This window comes from Anolis carolinensis, chromosome 2 (genome assembly GCF_035594765.1).
Source record: "Anolis carolinensis isolate JA03-04 chromosome 2, rAnoCar3.1.pri, whole genome shotgun sequence".
NCBI lineage: Eukaryota > Metazoa > Chordata > Lepidosauria > Squamata > Dactyloidae > Anolis > Anolis carolinensis.
This window is the reverse complement of record NC_085842.1, coordinates 129205878-129226860: the sequence shown is the minus strand read 5'-3', so window position 1 is coordinate 129226860 and position 20983 is coordinate 129205878. Positions and strand designations below refer to the sequence as shown.

At 43.4% G+C, this 20983-nt stretch overlaps 1 protein-coding gene and 1 long non-coding RNA gene across 15 annotated transcripts in view; one reads left to right on the top strand and one right to left on the bottom strand.

Annotated features, from left to right (window-relative positions):
• Positions 1-5584, bottom strand: part of LOC134297116 (uncharacterized) — a 48424-nt gene extending 42840 nt beyond the window's left edge. The window contains exon 1 of the long non-coding RNA XR_010003871.1: positions 5460-5584. This is a non-coding gene — a long non-coding RNA (uncharacterized LOC134297116). The remainder of the gene's footprint in view (positions 1-5459) is intronic.
• The window catches only part of cacna1a (calcium voltage-gated channel subunit alpha1 A), a 389802-nt gene continuing 373017 nt past the window's right edge, over positions 4199-20983 (top strand). For 5 of the 14 annotated variants that reach the window (XM_062973927.1, XM_062973924.1, XM_062973921.1 and 2 more), the window contains exon 1: positions 4218-4646. The gene's annotated coding sequence lies outside the window, so the exon portion shown is untranslated. Of the gene's footprint in view, positions 4647-20983 lie in introns of all 14 variants that reach the window. The other 9 variants (XM_062973919.1, XM_062973917.1, XM_062973918.1 and 6 more) reach the window with 6 other exon arrangements.

The window sequence follows — 20983 nt, the reverse complement described above, 5'->3', positions numbered from 1 at the left end:
ACCCAGAATATCAAGGCAAAAAATCCCACAATATCTACTTTGAACTGGGTTATCTGAGTCCACACTGCCATATATCCCAGTTCAAAGAAGATAATGTGCGATTTTATTCAGCTGTGTGGAAGGGGCCTTTGTCTCAGTCTTCTCCCTAAAAGAAAACATGCTCAACAGGGGGAGGATGGACTAGATAACATAACAGGGGAAATGAAGAACAGGATAGGCAAAAATATATTACAGGAATATCTGGCTACTCTAAATCAATTTGAACCTCATCATACTAGAGCAGGGGTTCTCAAACTTATAAAGCTGTGGAGCCCTTTTTGAAAGAAAAGTATCTCATAGGGCCCAAGAAACTTTTGGACACAGGGATCACATTGCATTTTAAAATTTGACAGATGGGCCTAGCCAGTGGCAGATAGATGGAGAATGTTTGTGTGAACTAGTTGGAAAAAAATGAACAAATTTCTATGCACATTGCACATATCTTGTTTGTAGTGCAAAAAGAAAGAAAGAACAATACAATATTTAAAATGAAGAACAATTTTAACCAACATAAACTTACTGGATATACTTGAGTTTAAGCCACGTTTTTCAGCCCCTTTTTAGAGCTGAAAAAGCCCCCCCCCCCGGCTTATACTCGAGTGAGGATCCTGGCTGGCTTATATTCAGGTCGGTTTACACTCAAGTATATATGGTAATTAGAATTGGACAGTCCTATTTTAATCTGCAGTTTTATGTAAATATTCAAAAACATTTAACCTACTGATGCCTCAATTAGCGTAATTTTATTGGTATCTATTTTTATTTTTGAAATTTACTAGTAGCTGCTGCATTTCCCACCCTCATTTTATTCTTGAGTCAATAAGTTTTCCCAGTATTTGGTGGTAAAATTAGATGCCTCGGCTTATATTTGAATCAGCTTATCCTTGAATATCTATGGTAACAGTATTGCAGTGGAAGACCACAGGGGCCATCCAGTCCAATCCCCTTCTGCCATACAGGAAAAGCACAGTCAAGGCACCCTGAACAGATGGCCATCCAGCCTCTGTTTAACGATAAGTAGTAGTAGTAGTAGTAGTAGTAGTAATAGTAACAACAACTGCAACCCCAAGGGCCATCCAGTCCTACCCAATTCTGCCATGCAAGGGAGGCCCTACAGGCCATGGCAGTAGCTTTGGGGCTCCCCAGGCCACATGCTTCATATGCAGGGAGGAGCTGCGGGGAGGTTGAGAACTGCTGTACAAGAGTGTCCATCCACTTTAAATCCTGTGGATGCTTCCTGCAGAATTTGGGAGTTTGTAATTTAGTGGCTGAGCAGTTTAAATGCTCCTCCCCAAACTATAAGCCCCAGAATTCTACAGGAGGCCAGCTTCTGTGATTAATCTGCATTACGTGATCAGTGTAGATGTGCTTAAGGACATGGTGCCATGGATTTAAACTACAGGAAATGAGATTCCACCTAAACATTAGGAAGAACTTCCCAATGGTAAGAACTGTTTGACCGTGTAACATGCTGCCTCAGAGTGTGGATGAGTCTTCTTCTCTTGGAGATTCTAAAAAGAGGCTGGATGGTCATCTATCGAAAGAGCTTTGATTTTTCCTAAATGGCAGGGGATTGGACTGGGTGGCCCTTGTGGTCTCTTTGAATTCTATAATTCACTGATGCTGGTTTGAGAAGAATTTAAGTGGAAGAGGAAGATATGTAACACAGATATGTACAAAGCTGAGCTCTGTCATGGTACCCAATTTTTCAAAATTGAGTGAACTATTGGAGTAAAACCAGTCACTATTCCTGCTCTGAATGTAGCTAGGTTTGCTGTCAGACACAGAGCTCCTAGTGCTAATGTTCAAATGCACTGTGAAAGCTTTCCCCCTCTCTTATTTTATGGAGAGATACAGTGGGAAATATAGGACGCCAAACTGAAGATGACAATGTCTGCACCGGCCATAAACTTTTGTGGATGAAGCTGTGTTATTGCATAGAAGTTATCTGGAAGCACCTTAGCATGTAGTGTTACAGAGAAAAAAGAAGCTCCAGACCAATTGGTGAGTGAACCATATCTTCTCATTTTCATTTTACAACAAAACATACAGCAAATATAACTGGGAATGGTGGATCTGATTTTAGAACAATTACAGCAAAGCAAATGGTCTCCAAAGTATCAAGGAGTAAACCACTCTGTATTCTGTGTTTCATGCTTCATGAGATTATTCCACAAGATTGCTCATATCATTGGTTACAATAACATCTTTAAAAATATAATCATAGTGAAGAAAACTGCATTTTGATTAGTAAAAGACCTAATCATTTTACAGACGGAGGCTCTAATTCTGAATCCAGGTCTATGTGTTTCTTGTCCTACTTTGATTCCACATATAATAATCATTTGTGTCACTGACTTAAAAATAAAACTTAATTAGGTCTACCCTGATTGGCTTGGAAAACCATGGCTGCTTCCTTTTCTCAGTTCAACTTGATTCTATTCTGAATATAGAGACTGAAAAACCTAGTCACCAACACTGGGGGCTCCTTTTGTACTGCATTATATAATGCTTTGGCTGAGTTTCTTTCCACACAGGGGGCATTTCTTTTCCTTCAGAGATACTGAGCCCCCTAAGAATAGGAGCCCCTCTCCTCAATTCAGCTCTGGTAGGAAATGTACTTTTCATACACATTAGCTAGGTGTTCCAACTGCCCTTTTGCTGCCATCATTTCTGAATAGATTCATGAACCAGGCCTTCCAGCCTTACTTCTCCTGAATCTCTCACCTTCTCCTCTTAAATCTATGCCAGGAAACAAGAACAAGCCTGACACAATACTTATACCTGTGCACTCAGAAATAAACCCCGTTGAGCTTCCCAGTCAGTGGCTGGCAGCCCAAACAAACCCGCAGCTGCCTGCCAACCTCCTCCTCAGCCCCCCTTTGCAACAAGTGGAGCCGGGGGCTTGTGTGGCCCTCTTCCCACATGACTCAATGGCAGGCTGACAGGAGGAAGCAAGAAGGAGAAGGAGAAAGAGAAGGCAGGTATAGGAGCTTCAGCCTCTTCAAGGGCTTTTTCCAATGAAGGCATCAGTGTCATTCTGCAAGGGAAATCATCCGCCCTCTGCCCTTTCCCACCTCAGGCCAGAGGAAAAGGAGGCACCTTAACCTGGCTGGACCCCCCCCCCCCCGCCCAAGGTGGAGTGAACCCGATCCTCCCTTCGCCACAACTGGCTTTTAAGGAACATGAAAGGCACTGCAGACTAATCCAACCAGAAAAGTCAGCCATAGCAGAGCACTTGATGAACCAACCTGGACACAGCATATTACTGTATTTGAGAACACAGAAATGCTGGACCACTCAAACAACTACCATGTCAGATTACTCAGAGAAGCCACTGAAATCCACAAGCATGTGGACCATGTCAACAGAAAATGAACAAAATTTGGCTACCTCTAAAATCGGCACAGTAAATAGAAAACAACACTCAGAAGACAGGGGAATTCTAAACATGAATCAATCAGGGCCAGCTAACACCTCCCAACAAAGAATTTCCCCAGGCAGGAATCAGCCAGGCCTTGAAGCTGAAAGTCTTTTAAATGCTAATCAAGGTGATTAATTGCAGCATTCACACTTGCCTCCAACAGACAAGAGTTCTTTCTCTCATCTTAGACCTTAAGTTCCACAGATATATAACCCTCCCTTGTTCAGTTTCCAATATACCTCACAACCTCTGAGGATGCCTGCCATAGATGTGGGCGAAGCGTCAGAAGAGTATGCTTCTGGAACATAGCCGTACAGCCCGGAAAACTCACAGCAACCCAGCTGTCTTTTAATTTGGTGTGAACTTTGCTAAGGTCTCCTTGTGTGTGTCTGAGGGGAAGGGCTGTCTCCCCACTCCCCTCCCCTCCGAAGGCTTTCCCCCTCCCTCCCTCCCTCCCTCCCTCCCTCCCTCCCCCCCCAGCCGCAACGTGTAATGACCGTTTTGGATTTGTTGTCGGCATAAATAATGGAAGGCGGGCTCCTTCTGCCAGGGTGCCCCCTTTCCCCCGCCTTCCCCCTTTTCCTTAATAGCCACGTGCGAAGCGAAAGGAGGGGAGCGGAGGGGAGGGCGGCGGGAGGGGAGAGCGGAGGCTGGCAGAGAGAGAGGGAGAGGGAGAGGAGGAGGAGGAGGAGGGAGGGGCAGGCCGAGGGGAGCGCGGGGGAGGGTCTGCGGAGCCCCGGGGTGCCCGACCTGGTCTGGCCCCCTGACCCTTGCCCGCCTCCTCCGCTCCAGGGGCACAAGGCGCCATGTGGGAGCCTCAGTAGTTGGCGGAGCGCTCTCCCCCACCCTCAGCGCCCCTCCGACACAGGGGTGCCCCCCTGCCCTGCCCTTCTGCTTCCCCTTCCCTCCCTCCCTCCCTCCCTCCTTCTTCGCCGCCAGCGCTGCCTCCTCTTCGGGCTGGTGGTGCGGGGGAGCGCCATGCCCTGAGGCTGCCTCCTCCTGGGCGCGCCCCCAACCCGGCCTCCCTCCCTCCCTGCCTCCTCCCCACCCCTTTACCTGCCCCCTCCGCGGGTCCTCCTCCTCCTCCTACTCGGAGCCTCGGCGGGAGACTCGGCCGGGAAGGATGCCAGGCGCGGCTGGGCGCCTCCACTCTCCGCTGGCTCTTCCCTGAGGAGGCGAACAGGTGAGACGGAGGCGCCGGGACCTTTCCCCTGGGCTCTGGGAGGGGCAGGGGAGCAGCGCCCACCCCCAGCCCCCACCCCACCCCCAGGCCCCCCTTGGCCTGGCCAGACTTCCAGAGAAGGAGGCTCACAGGTGAGGCAGACCTCCCCCCCCAGTCAGTCACCACACAGTACCACGTTCGCTTGCATGCACGGGCTGCGAAGAATTCTGCCTGGAGGGCTTCATTTCCTATGCTTTGCATAGACAGGAAGACGAAGGATTTTGCCCCCTTCTCGGTCATATTACATGAAAATCTGGATTGAACCTCGGGACTCCCCCCTCCCCCTTGGTGCTCCAAGATCTAACTGACTACGTATCTACGTATGCCAGGTACATTTCGGTCTTGCGAGGCTTCTCCCTTCCAGACTTAATGCTGGCAGGAAGGCAAGGGAGTCCCCCGCTTTACAGGGAAAGCGGGTGAGCTCCCTCTGTCAGCTCCAGCTCCCCATGCGGGGATATGAGAGAAGCCTCCCACAGGGATGGTAAAAACATCAAACATCCGGGCGTCCCCTGGGCAACGTCCTTGCAGATGGCCAATTCTCTCACACCAGAAGCGACTTGCAGTATGTTCTCAAGTTGCTCCTGACACACACAGAAAATGCTCAGACCTTTGCTCGCTTCTCCAGCCTGTCCTGCTATCCATCCCCCTTGCTCTCTCTTTCACTAGCAATGCAAGGTGCATCTGGCATGAACCTGGGGAGCAGATGGATGCACAAGGCTGCTTCCCGGGCTGATTCCTCAAGCCCCATCCTCTCCCTCTAAACTTGCAAAGTACCTCTGGTCTCCTTTTCCCTTTTGGCTCCTGCTCACTTGGGTCGGTGGCTGCCTTCCTGCCTGCCTGGCTTTCAAGGAACCCTTGGCAGGCGGATGGAGATGGTGAGATGGAGGATTATTTTTGTCTCACCGTCTGCTCCAAGGAACAGATGCCTCCAGCAGGCACGCCGCACGCGGTTTCCAAGTGCCCCTTAGGTCTCTGGCTTCTGCCTAACAAGAACAGCCAGAGCTCAGGGCCAAAGAACTGCCAGCTCCGAGACTCCGGCTGAGGAGATGGCTTTGCCCAATTGACGTGGGGAGAGGGGACGGGCTGCCCACTGAGGCAGCAGCTGGGGGCATCTGATACAGGCCGGGGTCACAGGCGGTCTCAGAGTGAGAAGGGTTTGTTGTTGGTGGTGGTGGTGTTGAGAGGAATGATGGAAACAGAATTTTGCTGTCCTGTTGTTCTTCCCACTTCTCAAGGGATTTGCTTGATCATGAATCCTCATAATCCTCTCTAGTTCCAAATTGCTTTGTCAGATCTGTCAGGGCAACAACCTAGGCAATAAATGGAGCTGCTGGAGTGAGAAATATCCAGGCACAGATCACATAGCATCAGATGTTTTGGTGGTGGTGTATTGGTGTGAACAGCTGCATATAGACTGGAATTGCTAATCTTTTAGGGTAGCCTTCTGAGGGTAACGTAAGATAGTAGCACTAGCTGTCTAGGTCCTGAGGAGGTATTGAGCTGAACTGAATCCTCTCATCTGTCACCAGCATCTGTAATGATGGAGAATGTGTGTGTGCGTGTATGAGAGAGATGGATTATTGTTATTATTATTATTATTTATTCATTTCTATCCCACTTTTCTCCCATGGGTGGGATTCAAAGCAGTGTACAACATATAAAATTCATACAAATATATTGAGCAGCAATACATGTGAGCTTAATGTGAGCTTAATGTATGTACTTCTCATGCTCCCTCACTTTATCATGGATAATATAATCTCACTCTTTACCAGGTGGTGTGTGATGCAGTTGATATGAGATGGTCTAAGCCAGTGCGAACAGATCTTACCTTGCAACTATGATAAGAAATGGCTTATTTCAGGATAACATTCCACTTTCTTTCTCACTTTGAGGAGGAACTTTGAGGTCCTGACTGTGAATTGCGGTAGAATCTACAATAAGGACCAGTGATTTTGAGGTGGCGTTCACGGGGGACAATCTCCAGGTCAGGGCAATATATCAGGGGAGACGTGTCTTCAGTGCTTTCCAGTTCCCAGCCACAGTGCTTAAATGCTGGGTTCTAGCCTCAGTGCTGAGAATGGAGAGATTTGCTGTAGACTGTGAAGCACGTTGCTCATTTAACTTGAGTAGCACAGCTTTATGAGTCTCTAGTACAGCACTAGTGGGATTTCAGGATGACAGTATGACAGGCTGAGAACTCCAAAACTGTGGACTGTGGAGATGTATGTTTGGGAGTCAAGATGTATAGTAAGGTGTACATCAATTATAGGTAATGTGTGATCCTCCAGATTTTGTTGAGTCACATCTCCTAGCATTCTTCACCACTGATTATGTTGAGAAGGGCTGCTCAGAGTTGCTGTCCAACAACATCTGAAGAACAGAATGTTCCCATGGTCAGTTAGTGTGAGTGGAGGTGTATTTACCTTTCTGCACTGTCTGATTATTTCCTTTTGTGTTTATTGAAAAATTAGTGGCGGATATAGCACTGGCTCCCAAAAGAGCTAATTTGCTCTTTTGGGAGCCAGTGCTATATCCGCCACTAATTGTTACTAACATTCTATCTCATCTGATTATTTAAGGTAGTAATCGGCAAAAGTGATAATGACTGCTGTGTATAGAATAGAATAGCTTTATTGTCATTGTGCTATTGCACAACAAAATTAGATGCCTTCCCCAGCACACACCATTAAACAACACACCCATCCCTCCACACCACAACCATCACTGCTCAGTCCCCAGTGTCACATCAGTGCGAAGCCATGGACTTCAACATAGCCACAGCTCTAGGATGAAAGCTTTTTCTCAGTCTGTTTGTCCTTGTGTTTGTAATATGTTACAGAGGGCTGAAGTGAGGAATGAGAATCCCATATTGAATTCCCTGGTGGCTTTACAGCAGGGATAAGAATTGTGCAACACCCCAGACATAGTTGAAACTCAGCTCCCATTCTTCCTTATCATTGCTACAATGGCCAAGACTTTCTCAAAGTATAGCTGTTCACTGGGACCTATGCTATAGGAACATCCTGAGAGGTACACAATTCCCAGTCGCACTATATGGGTTTTCTCAAGGTACTGTTGCCCACTGTAAACTACTTCAGATCTGTTGTGAATCTAAACCTTCAGCCTGAACTCTTTGAAGTAACTAATAGCTTATGGATTGTGTGACACTCTCCTATATCCTCACTGTCAGAATCAATAGAAGTCCAGGCTTGAGATCTGGGACAGGTTCAGCAAGGTGGGAATAGAGGGGAAAGTATCCAGATATTATTTCCTGGTTCTGTATTTCAAAGATCTAGATTTGTTTGTGTGACTCTTGGAGAAAGAGGAAGGGACGTTCATCTAACACAAGAGAGACTATTATAGTTTAAGATTAGTGCTCTTCTGTTGGTGCTGTTTAAGATTAGTGCTCTTCTGCTCTTCTTAGCATCCGTTGTGCATTTGATTTCGCCTATGCAACACATTTACCCAGCTAAAGTGCTTACATGTATGGGCAAGGAGCAATGTAGGGAAGTTTGCCCCAGCCCATACACTGAGGGTACCACATTGGGGAAGGCTGATTTAGGGATGAAGTTCTTCAGGTGGTAAGGAAGTTCTTCAGAGGCTTTTAAGCAGAGGCTGAATAGCCATCTGTCAGTGATGTTTTGAATGCAATTTTCCTGCTTCTTGGCAGGAGGTTGAAGTTGTTGCACCCCTAGGCTGCGTAGGCACCTCAAAAGCACACTGGAGCCCCAGAATATAAGCGAGCAAGCTGTTTATTGAAGATTATATGCAAGCAATAGCAAATTACAGTTAAGAGTCAATAAAATGGGTTTAAATCCACAAGAACAAAGTACTTGAAAATCTTGAAGCAAGAGTTTATAAAAGTCACCCAAAAACCATAGTCCAAACTGGATATCAAAGTAAATCCCACAAAAGATATCACAAATAGTCCAAACAAGATTTCAAGGATTTATCCAAGTCATGAATCAAGGTGGAAACACATGAAGCAACACTGGAATGCAGGGGGGGGGGGGAATCCAAGTTTAGTCCAAGGTACAGAGTCCAAACTGGAACACAAAGCAAGGGTCTTGGCTGGAACAGCAATCCACACTGCAAAATATTGGAACATTCACCTGGAAACACAGGAACAAGCAAAGCTGGAATTTTAATCAAGATACAAGGCTGCAGAAATACACACGAAGCAAAGATCTTCCTTCTTAGATTTGCAACGTTACCACCTCTGACTGTGTTAGAGAAAGCAACCCTTCTTATGGGAAATTCAAGGTCCCTTTCCGTGGGAAGGTTGCTCATTATATCATTTCAAAAGCAGACGTCTACTCCTCCTAACTCACTCCTTTTCTTTTCTCAACTGAGTTATCACTCTTCTCCTATCAAGCTCATTATTCATCTCCACCTTATCAGTTCCAGCATTGGAACTAGAATGTCCATCTGGCATCTAGAGATCTGACCTTGACTGCTTTGAAGAATGCGTTTCAAACTGCTCCTTGCAACCATTCTGTCTCTGGTCCCAGAATCCACTGGGACAAACTTTGGCTGCATCTCGGGCCCAAACCCAGAGTCCTCTGGCAAGGTAGGTGGGGAAACAAACTCTGACTACACCTCTGACAGGGCAGGTCCAGAGACAATTACAAGCTGAATGGGGCTAACCTCAGGCTCACCTGACAGCTCAGATGGAGGCTGGCCTACAACAGAAGCAGTAAAAGTTGCATACCTAGATGCAGCAAGAAGAAAGGTAAAACTGTTGAAAGTTCAGGAAAAAAAATAATTCTGAAGCTGAGGTTTTTGAGGAGGCAATTAAAGGAGGAGCTGTGATCTGATACCTAGAGAGGGAGACACTCTGATCCATGGAAGTATTTCCCCGTCTCTGGCAAAGAAACAGAAGGTAGTGAAACACAACATGGCTGGCCTCCTTGTTCTCTTTGCTCTGTCAAAATGAGTTGTGGCTTGGTTAGTTCTTTTCTTTCACTTGGGAGGAAGTGGAGGGTACACTGTGTTCAAGGCCCTGTCAAGATATTACTCTGGACTTGCAAGGCATACTACTGTCTAAGGAGAATATTGATTGTGAAGCAAGATACAGCATTGTAGGAAAACCCCAGCAGGCAATGTTCTGCGTGGGAAGTACATTATGGCACAGCTGCCGGGAGATCCAAGTGTGGAGATGTCAACACTTTCTGTTAATGGGATGATAGGCAGGAGCAAACGTTCACTGACTTCCCTAGGCATGCTTTGGTGGTGTCTGGATGCATAGGGACAACTGTCGGTCGTTTGCATGGGTGCAATTAAGGAGAGGGTATGGGGATGTGGGAGTTCAGAAGCCTAAGTGATTATATTCCAGCCCTAGCTCTGCTTGGAAAGAGCTAACTGTTTCTGTACTTTCCCTAGGCGAAAGGCTACAAGGGATGGAAGTCTGCTGCATGAGAAAGTTGTGGCAGTGGAGAGGACTGAATACAGTTCTTTTGGATATTCATTTATGACTGAATTGTGACCTTACCCTGCTATGACTCATTTCCAATCTGGGTATGGGTAGGCGGGCCAGGTAGGTCTGTGTTTGGCAGCATCACAAACTGAGATGCTAGGGCATTGAGTGATACTGTATTTTCTACTTGGGTCATACAAGTCTACATTGTCTTTAGCATGGTGGTCTGCCATTCATTTCTTTGTAAAATCCAGATCGTTATCTGTTCTTTCCTGGGAACCAAACACCTTATGTATATATCAGAGATTCTGTAAAATCTCTGTAAAAATTATCAGCATAGCTGAACAAAGACTAGACCTCAGGACTAAGACGTTGAGAGATATGCAGCCAGAAGAATGACTGCTTTTTCTTTCTTTGCTCTTGTTAAAGTTAGAAAACTTTGGAGATCTACTGCAAACCATTCAGAGATCTATGAATCTTAATCAGTATTCTACCCTTCTCTTTTTCAGAACACAGACATGTAGCATAAAGCACAGATAATTTGCTGTCATGGCAGCACCATGTCATTGATAATGTGTCCCTAAGTGTTTAACAGTAATAGTCAAAGTTCACAATGCTACCTGGGGCAGAACAACATAGGCTATAACTGAGCTATCATGGAATGAGAACTTTCAGCTTGCAGAATCACATTAGAGTTCTGACAAATGCAATTGGAGGCAAGAATTGAATGTTAAACTATAGGGTTATAACATTTAGGATATTGCAGAGTATAAGCGTGGGAGAGAGAAAAACCTTGGAGGCTGCTGTATGTTGTCACTGCTGCCACCAGAATGGTTCTTAGTAAGCAGGTATTCAGAAAACCACTATATTTGTTTCTTATATGCCTGTTTCATAACAGGCTGCTTCTTTCATTGAGCCCTTTACCAAATAGCCTCCCTTACATGTGTCTGCACAGTTACCAAGGTGCCCGGCTGCATTGTTGATTTTTGAGGTATGCCTTTCATATTCTATAGTGCAGCTAGGTAATTTTCAGCTCTGTATGTTAGGGATTTTCCTTTGAGTACTATATGGCATTAGTTTGGCTGCAAAGCCTATAATTAATATTGTTTTTCCTCCTCCTTACTGTCTCTCTGCATTTTGTAACTCCATTTATATTTCTAATGTTAGAACAAAAGCAAACAAGACAAAAATGGTTTGCCAATACTGAAATATTCTGAGCATGTGCAGTTTTGCATTGTAATTTCAAGTTAAAGCACCGTCATGATGACAGGAATAAAACTGAGTTTCTTTCCATTTCTTTGGTTCTAACCATGTACATGTATCACTTTGTTGTAGAAAAGCCAGGGTAAGATACTTGCACCTTTGCAAAAGTTGGATTGCAACTCCTAGCATCCCTCACCACTGTTTACACTGTCTAGGGCTGTAAAGGGTTGCAGTCCAACAACACTTGGAGGCCTACATAATTTTTGTCCCTGTAGAAAAGGATTGTTTAAAAAATGTCATAATAATAACACAAGCATCTGGCACAGTGTACATGCTTGGCAGCACCAACATTTGTGAAATGTTTTAAACCAGAGAAGACAGAATAGATGCTAGAACAATCACCATCAGATGTGGCAGGCCCCAGAAGCCTCATTCTAGCCCAAATGTCAATATCAGGTCAGGTCCATTGCTCACAGTATCCATCATCTGTGGGTCTGAGTGTGCTCATTTGGTGGCCATGGGAAATACAGCTTTGCTTCCACCACTGTATCCACCCTGAGTCCAGCATCTCTCTTTTAACTTGAAGGGCTGGCTACATCTATCCCTCTTGCTGACCTGTGACCTAATTCAATTGTTAAGGGCAACCGTTGGCTGTTTAACAAGTACCAGAAAAGTGGAAAGGATGAAAAAATTTAGCAGCACCTTTGAAACTAACTGCTTTATTTCTGCATGGGTTTTTGTGGATACATATCTTCAGCACAGCTCAAAGAGCTTTATGATTTGTTGTCGAAGGAATCACTGGGTTGCTGTGAGTTTTCCAGTCTGTATGGCCATGTTCCAGAAGCATTCTCTCCTGATGTCTAACCCTATGGCAGGCATCTTCAGAGGTTGTGAGGTTTGTTGCAAACTAGGCAAGTGGGGTTTATATATCTGTGGAATGACCAGGGTGGGAGAAAGAACTCTTATCTGTTTGAGGGAAGTGTGAATGTTGCAATTGATCACCTTGATCAGCATTGAATAGCCTTACAGCTTCAAAGCTTGGCTGCTTCCTGCCTGGGGGAATCCTTTGTTAGGAGGTGATTAGCTGGCCCTGATTGTTTCTTGTCTAGAATTCCCCTGTTTTTTTTGTGTTGTTCTTTATTTACTATCCTGAGTTTAGAGTTCTTTAATACTGGTAGCCAGATTGTGTTCATTTTCATGGTCTCCTTTCTGTTAAAATTGTCCACATGCTTGTGGATTTCAATGGCTTTTCTGTGTAGTCCAACATGGCAGTTATTAGAGTGGTCCAGCATTTCTGTATTCTCAAATAATATGCGGTGTCCAGGTTGATTCATCAAGTGCTTTGCTATGGCTGACTTCTCTTGTTGAATTAGTCTGCAGTGCCTTTCATGTTCCTTGATTTGTTTTTGGGTGCTGCGTTTGGTGGTCCCTATGGAAACTTGTCCACAGTTGCATGATATACAGTAGACTCCTGCAGAGGTGAGAGACCAAGAACAAGCCACGAGAGCAAAGACAAAGATCCACCGAAAGGAAAAGTGTTCTTACCCTACATCAAGGGAACCACTGACCGCATAGGGAAGCTGATGAAGAAACACAACCTACAAACTATCTACAGACCGACTAAGAAAATCCAACAAATGCTACATTCAGCGAAGGACAAGAGGGATCCTCTCACCTCTGCAGGAAGCCAAGTAGTGACGATTTCAGTCAGACTTTAGTGGGGAGTGGATGGTGGCTGAAATCATTGCTACTCTGCCCTCGATGGCTCCAGGGAACAGTGCAGTGGTGATCTTGCTGGTTTGTAGATTTCAATTGGGGAGGGGGGGGGGGGGTGGCAGAGAGCAGAGGGAGGTCCTTTCCTCCCAAAGGACCTGTCTGAAGCCTGTGTGACTATAATTGGCCCTCCATATCCATCAGTTCTGCATACACAGATATAATCATCCATGGCTTAACAATGTTTTTTAGAATCTAGAAAAGCAAACCTTGGATTTAACATTTTCAATAAGAGACACCATTTTACTTCACCACTGGAGCTGAATATCCACAAATGTTGGTATCCATGGGTGGTCCTGGAACCAAACCAAGGGCTCACTGCACAAGGGAAGGTAGCAAAGAGGTGTTCTCCTTGAAGGAGCCTCCTTTGAACCAGAACACTCTCAGAACTGCAGAGCAGCCTCTCTCTCAATCTCTCTCATACATGGACTGCCCTCCCTGCGATTAAGGGATTTCAGAATAACCCTGTTTCTGCCTCTCTCACATGAACTCATTCCTTTCCCCTTAATTTCTTGTTTTTGTTTGTTTTTGCTTGTTTTCGGAGTCTTTTCCAGCATTTCAGTGTTTCATTTACAGCAGTACAGTAATAGTATACATTTTTACTCAGAAATAAGCCTGAGTGAGTTCAGTGATACTTATTTCTACATAAATGTAAACACAGGGTTGTTATCGAAGTGAGACATTCTGAAAGGCTGTTGAAATGCCACCCTTTTCAGCAGTATTTTAAAGCTAATTTTATTCCATTTATCTTCTGGAGCTAAAAGTATTGTGCATTCTTCTTCAGCCTCATTATTATCCAAAGGAAAAAATGTGTAAAGTAGGTTAGACTGAGAGGTGGGTTGGCTCAAAATGACCAAATGAAGGAACTGAGATTTGGCCTGATTTAGAATGTGCATTGGGAGAGAGAACGAAAAACAAATGTCATGCAGTGGCCATTGTTTGGAGGAAAAGCTGTAATTTTGAGCATTCCAGATAAAGGCATTTTGAATTTACAATGTGTTATATAATGCTGCATTTATATGTTAACTAACCTGCATGTGCACACACATGTGCAGAGAGGAGAAGATGTATTTATTGAGCTGGACTTTGCTTTCTGCTAGTTTTGAGGCTTTACTAAATTCATTCCTCCTTAAACAAATATTTGTGTGTGTTCTTCCTTCCTAGCACTCTTATTTTTTTCTTGCCTGGCCACACCATATTGTCCACAGTCTCATGTTGTCCAGTCAGGAATGTCCCATTCTTTATCTGTGATATGTTTGTGGGTAAGTGCTATATTTACTTCCAAAGTCCATTATGTATTATGCAAGCTGGAAAATTGGTGGAGAAAATAAAGGATGTACACATTCCTGAATTACCTCCACTTCCCGTCAACATATTAGTAGATGTTTGCAGGCCTTAAGAGGGAACCTTCGATCCAGAGTTTAGAATTTATAACATTTACGCTGTCTCGCATTCAGAATTGCTGGGGATGGAGGGCGAACTTCGCTTAGTGATTGGTTTTGCCCGTTTGCATTGATGGGAAAAATCAACAAAATATCATCTTTTCGTGTTTGGATAACAGATATCCATGGTAGGCTGAGGTTTTATTGTTTCTCAACAAAAAATAGAGCATTTGTCTGAATTATTTCAAGTTGGTTCATCTTTAACCAAATAGCCGGCCATTTCTGGTTTTAGCACAGGCAGGTTCAAGAGAAACTCTGCTGTCTTACTCATTTTTCTCCTCTTATTCCTCTTTATTTGTTTTCATAGAAGCAGATTGATTTGTTTCAAGCATCACTTTGTGGAGTGATATTCATTGTAGCCTTGATATCTGATTTCCCCTTGATGAAAGCCTTGATCATGGTGAACCTTTGGGGAAGACTCTTCCTGGACCTGTTTTCCTTTGAAAAATGCATTTCAGCCATACCTTTTCCTCCCTTCCTTTTCACTTTCTTTCTATGGATTTCTTGTCAGCAGTGCTTATTATCAGCGTGGGCTAAAATGTCAGCTGTATCCCTTCCTAGAATTTGAAGACTAGAAGACTATAGTGCATGTGCTGGTAACTCAAGGTTGGACTTCTACATTGCGCTGTTCATGTGGACTACCTTTGTAACAAGTTCAAAAAGTCCAGTTAGTTCAGCCCAGTTGGTTACTGCTACATCTAGGAGTGAGCATATTACACCTATATTACAATCACTATTCTTACTGCCAATTAGTTTCTTGGCAAAGTACAAAGTGTAAAAGCCCTACATGGTTTGGGTCCAGGTTACCTACAGGATCGCCTACTCCCATATAATATTTCCCAGACACTAAGGTTCTCTGTGGGACATCTATTCCAACCACCCAAAACCCAATTGGCAACCATCACCCTGAGGACCTTTTCAGCAGCCGCCCCAGGATTGTGTAGTGACCTGCCGGAGGATCTCTAACATCTAAAGGAGCAGACAAAATTTAAGATGCAATGAAAGACCTATCTTTTCTGGCAGGCCTAATTGTTATTGTTATTGTTAGTTCTCTTTGTCCTATGCCACTTATATTTTACTAGTTGTGCCCGGCCATGCATTGCTGTGGCAAAGTCTGGTGGTATGGGAAATAAAGTATTGAGGAATTGGTGGTAGTTAAGGTAAAGGGTAAAGGTTTTCCCCTGATGTTAAGTCCAGTCGTGTCTGACTCTGGGGGCTGGTACTCATCTCCATTTCTAAGCCGAAGAGCCGGCGTTGTCCGTAGACTCCTCCAAGGTCATGTGGGATGACTGCATGGATTAGCGTTACCTTCCGGCCGGAGCAGTACCTATTGATGCACTCACATTTGCATGTTTTCGAACTTCTGGGTTGGCAGAAGCTGGGGCTAACAGTGGGGGCTCTCTCCGCTCCCCCAATTCAATTCTGGGGTTTGTAGTTTGGTGAGGCCCTGGGCTCGTCTGGCTGAGCCGTTTAAACCCCCCGCCTTAAAGTGAATTTAAAGTGGATCCAAGCTCTAATATAATGAGGTCCATTGTTGTGTATTGAAATTTGCTTTCATTGTTAATCTGTTGTAGCATAAACAACAAAGGCTTGTGGCATCTTATTTTATTTGGCATTAGCATTAATGGGCTCAAGACTACTTCTTCACATGCACTGTTCTAATTTGGCAGGGATTGTCTCGATTAATCCTCTGCTGTCACACTTTTTATTTCTTCCTTTTTTTTGTTGCTGTTATCTGTTCTGAACTCTATTTGGTAGAACAATGAGGTCCAGTGTTATCATTAACAGGAAACTGTTTAAGAAATAGGTAGCATTCAGAAATGTATTAAAAGAGCATGCTTCTCTAGAAAGTCCCCATATTGCTAGATGTGGAACAAGGAGTCCAGGGTATCATAATGTGGAGAAGGGGACCCAAATATATTTTGAGCTGCCAGTGGCGTCTTGTTCTGGTTGATTGCTTTCCAACTCCCCCCCCCCCCTCCAGTAATCAGTATTCTAATGAGAGAGCCCAGACTTTTTGTTGTGAAACCCATCAAAAGGCCCACTGAAATAGCTTTGCCCTTTAGAACATAAAAGGCAAAAATGTATTTTCTTGTGCTGGAAGGAAGAGGTCTAAGTAGAGCAAGCACCTGTCTCTATATTAAATGAAAACCTTCAAAGAGATACATTTTCCTATGATTTTCCTTACTAGTAAACTGGACGACTTTGGAAGAAATATGGTTTGTGTTTCTGCCAGAAAAGTTTCCCATTTAGACCATAGTTCTCAGGCTGTCACCAGCCAGCAAGGCACAGAGACCAGACTTCTCTGGCTGAGTGTAGTTCTAGAGATGAGTGCAGAAATACTGGGGTCTTTTTACTTTTGCAGGAACCAACAATAGCATTTGGTACATTTGAGCATGGATCCTTGCTACAGTAGTTCAGAGACATTGCTGGTGTGATGAGAGCTGCCACTCAACGGTTTGAGTCATACCTACTAGATTGGAGCTAATTAGTGATGATGAATGTTGATGCGTCACTCCCAGGAGACTCGAAATGTAATGTCCCTCATGTTGTTCAACATCTAAATACAGCTGCTTGGGGATGTTAAGGCTAAACACAGGGCTGAGTATCATCATCAGCGTGCTGATGACAACTCATCTGTGTATTTGTTGCCCCATGAGCAATGAGAGCTCTGTCCGCTCTGTCTCTTCCCTGGAGAGATGCCTGAATGAACTATCCAGCTGAATGCATCAGAGCTACCTTGTACTCGGCCTGGGGAAGAGGAATGGGGTGATATTGGGTAGGAAGGGCTGGGCTACTCATACAAGAATGCCCTTTCCTGGGTCAAACTCTTGCATATTGAGAGAATCCAGCAGAAGTACAGAGCAGGGAAGGAATCTGAGCGAGAGGTTTTGACCACACAACTAAAGTTGGGATATTAGATATCTAATAATATCTAATAATAAAGTGGGATATGGCAACAAAATGCTTCAGTGTGAGGCATTTCCTGTTCTGGATGCATCCTCGCCATGATCTCCATTCACCTTCTCCTTCCTTCCAGCTTTTCTATTTCCCCCTCCAGAACACTGAGCATTTCAGAGCCTCACAGTATACTAATTTTCTTTGCATTGCAAATGGGTAGAAGTGCCCCTCTTTCCTCCTTGCAAACTTAAGGATCCTCACCTGGCATGTTGATAACATCCCTTCTTGTTTCGTAGTGTCTCAGTTTTGGCCATGAACCTATTAGCACTGCACATTGTTCCCAGCTGAATTTACTGTTAGAATTATTTGGCAATCTATATATATAAAAGAGTGATGGCATCACGGCAATTCACAAAACAACAAAAGTACAGGCCCCCCAACCTCAAAATTTGACAACACAACCCATCATCCACGCCTCAAGGTTGATACAACAAAAAGAAAAGAAAAATAAAGTCCTAATTAGAGGGAGAGCAATAATTTTTTTATCCAATTGCTGCCAGTTTAGAGGGCTAATCTCTGCCCACTTGGTTGCCTAGCAACCAAGGGACAGCCAGGTTTCAGTTAGGGGACAGGCAGATTTAGGCCTCACTTAGACTTCTTCCACAGATTATCTAATTTGCACTGGATTATATGGCAGTGTAGACTCAAGGCCCTTCCAGACAGCTATATAACCCATTTATAATCTTATATTATCTGCTTTGCACTGGATTATCGTGACTCCGCACTACCATATAATCCACTTCAGTGTGCATTTTATACAGCTGTGAAGAAGGGACCTCAGATAATCCAGTTCTGAGCAGATAATATAAGATTAGAAATATACAGTAGAGTCTCACTTATCCAACGTAAACAGGCCGGCAGGATAAGTGAATATGTTGGATAATAAGAAGGGATTCAGGAAAAGCCAATTAAACATCAAATTAGGTAATCGTTATACAAATTAAGCACCAAAACATCATATTATACAACAAATTTGACAGAAAAAGTAGTTCCATGCGCAGTAATGCTATGTAGTATTTACAGTAGAGTCTCACTTATCCAACACTCGCTTATCCAACGTTCTGGATTATCCAACGCATTTTTGTAGTCAATGCTTTCAATATATCGTGATATTTTGGTGCTAAATTCATAAATACAGTAATTACTATATAGCATTACTGTGTACTGAACTACTTTTTCTGACAAATTTGTTGTCTAACATGATGTTTTGGTGCTTAATTTGTAAAATCATAACTTAATTTGATGTTTAATAGGGTTATCCTTAATTCCTCATTATCCAACATATTCGCTTATCCAACGTTCTGCCGGCCCGTTTATGTTGGATAAGTGAGACTCTACTGTACTGTATTTACAAATTTACTACTTAAATATCACAATGAATTTAAAACACTGACTACAAAAACATTGATTATGAAAAGGCAGACTGTGTTGGATAATCCAGAACATTGTATAAGCGAATGTTGGATAAGTGAGATTTTTCTTTAATATGAAATAATTACTGGGATAGAATAATGCAGAACAATATAATCTCTAAAACCAGGACAGTAAATAAACAGGGGAATTCCACACAGGAAACAATCGGGGCCAGCTAACACCTCCCAACAAAGTATTCCCATCATCAAAGTCTGGAAAATCCTCTGTTTTCTCAGGGCCACAGACAGTAGAAGCACATAAAATATCGCAAACAACACCACTCTGAAAACAAGGGAATTCCAGACAGGAAACAATCAGGGCCAGCTAACACCTCCCAACAAAAAATTCACTCAGGGAGGAAACAGCCAGGCTTTAAAGCTGCAAGGCCATTACATCCTAATCATTTTTCCTAATTGCAGCATTCATACTTGCCTCCAACAAACAAAAAAAACCAATCAGAAATATTGTATATTCACAACCTTTAGGAAATAATATCCCCTGATGGCGCACCGTGTTAAAGCGCTGAGCTGCTGAACTTCTGGACTGAAAGGCCACAGGTTTGAATTGGGGGAGTGGAGAGAGCCCCCACTGTTAGCCCCAGCTTCTGCCAACCCAGAAGTTCGAAAACATGCAAATGTGAGTGCATCAATAGGTACTGCTCCGGCGGGAAGGTAACGCCGCTCCATGTAGTCATCCCACATGACCTTGGAGGAGTCTATGGACAACGCCGGCTCTTCGGCTTAGAAATGGAGATGAGCACCAACCTCCAGAGTAAGACACGACTGGACTTAATGTCTGGGGAAAACCTTTGCCCTTGACCTTAACTACCACCAATTCCTCAATACTTTATTTCCCATACCACCATACTTCGCCACAGCAACGCGTGGCCGGACACAGCTAGTGTTTTTATAAAAGGCTTCACAACTTTCCTTCTCTTTTTTCTCTTGAGTATACCTTACAAAGCATTTCTTGCCATGGTGGCCAAATACTTCATTTCTGTAGTTCTTCACATATATCTTGGTAGCAGTGCTTTTATTCAGCTTGAATATATTTGTGAACATCTGCAGAAATATTGTCAACTCTCTACTAAGCAGTTTTGTACAGGTCTAGACAACCTATGTCTTGCACTTTTATATTGCTTGCAGAGAAGGTCAAAATGTGAAATATAAGCTAGAGTGTCAGCACAACAATAAAAACAACAACAAAACTTTATTTATATCCCACTCCATCCCCCTGTGGGGACTCAGGACGGCATGGTATGTGTGTGGTTTTGCATATCACTTTTTCATTGTCTTATCAACAATCTCTTATTTTGCTGTAGAGTTTTATTATTTGCTTTATTTTTTGTAGTGATAATCTGAATTATTCTTATTGAACTTGTTTGTTTTGAACTTTTGAGGAGGTGTCAGATAAATATCTCTTAAATAAATGAGTCATAGCACACTTCAGATATAAGCTGTGTAGGAAACACCTTATTCACATATCAAGTATACAGGAAGAATGAGACATATCCACCTCTGCTACTGAGTGTGTCTAAATTTCCTCTGTGAAATAAAAAACTATACCTGATAGTGGGTGCTAAGTGGTTCGATTTAGCATTCACACTGTAAACAGTTTTTCCTGTTACATTGCCCTGGACATTTTCCATGTATTTGTATTGATAGCTGGTGGGCTATTGTCTCTAATTTTTCTTTTAATAAAGAAAGAAAAATAAACCAAAGTTAGGGTAAATAAACCAACTTGTCCTAAAATTCTTGATGTAAATACATTTTCATCTCCAAGGACATTCATTATCATTTTTCAAAGCTCTTTATATTAGAGAAGTGTCTTCACTATGTGTTCTCTATGCCTATTATGCAAAACTACTCCTACCTTCCTTTTGAAAATACATTCAGGCTGAAACTGAAACTGAAGGTCAAAGGGTATGAATTATAGTCATTTTCGTTTTACTGATGAGCCAGTAATTACTGATAAATTAATAATTTCTTTTGTTAAAAAGTAGAGTGTCATTTCCAGAAACTATTCAAGAAGCATCAAATAAACATGCTGCCCCTACCTAGATATATTTCTGCTATTATTTCATCTTA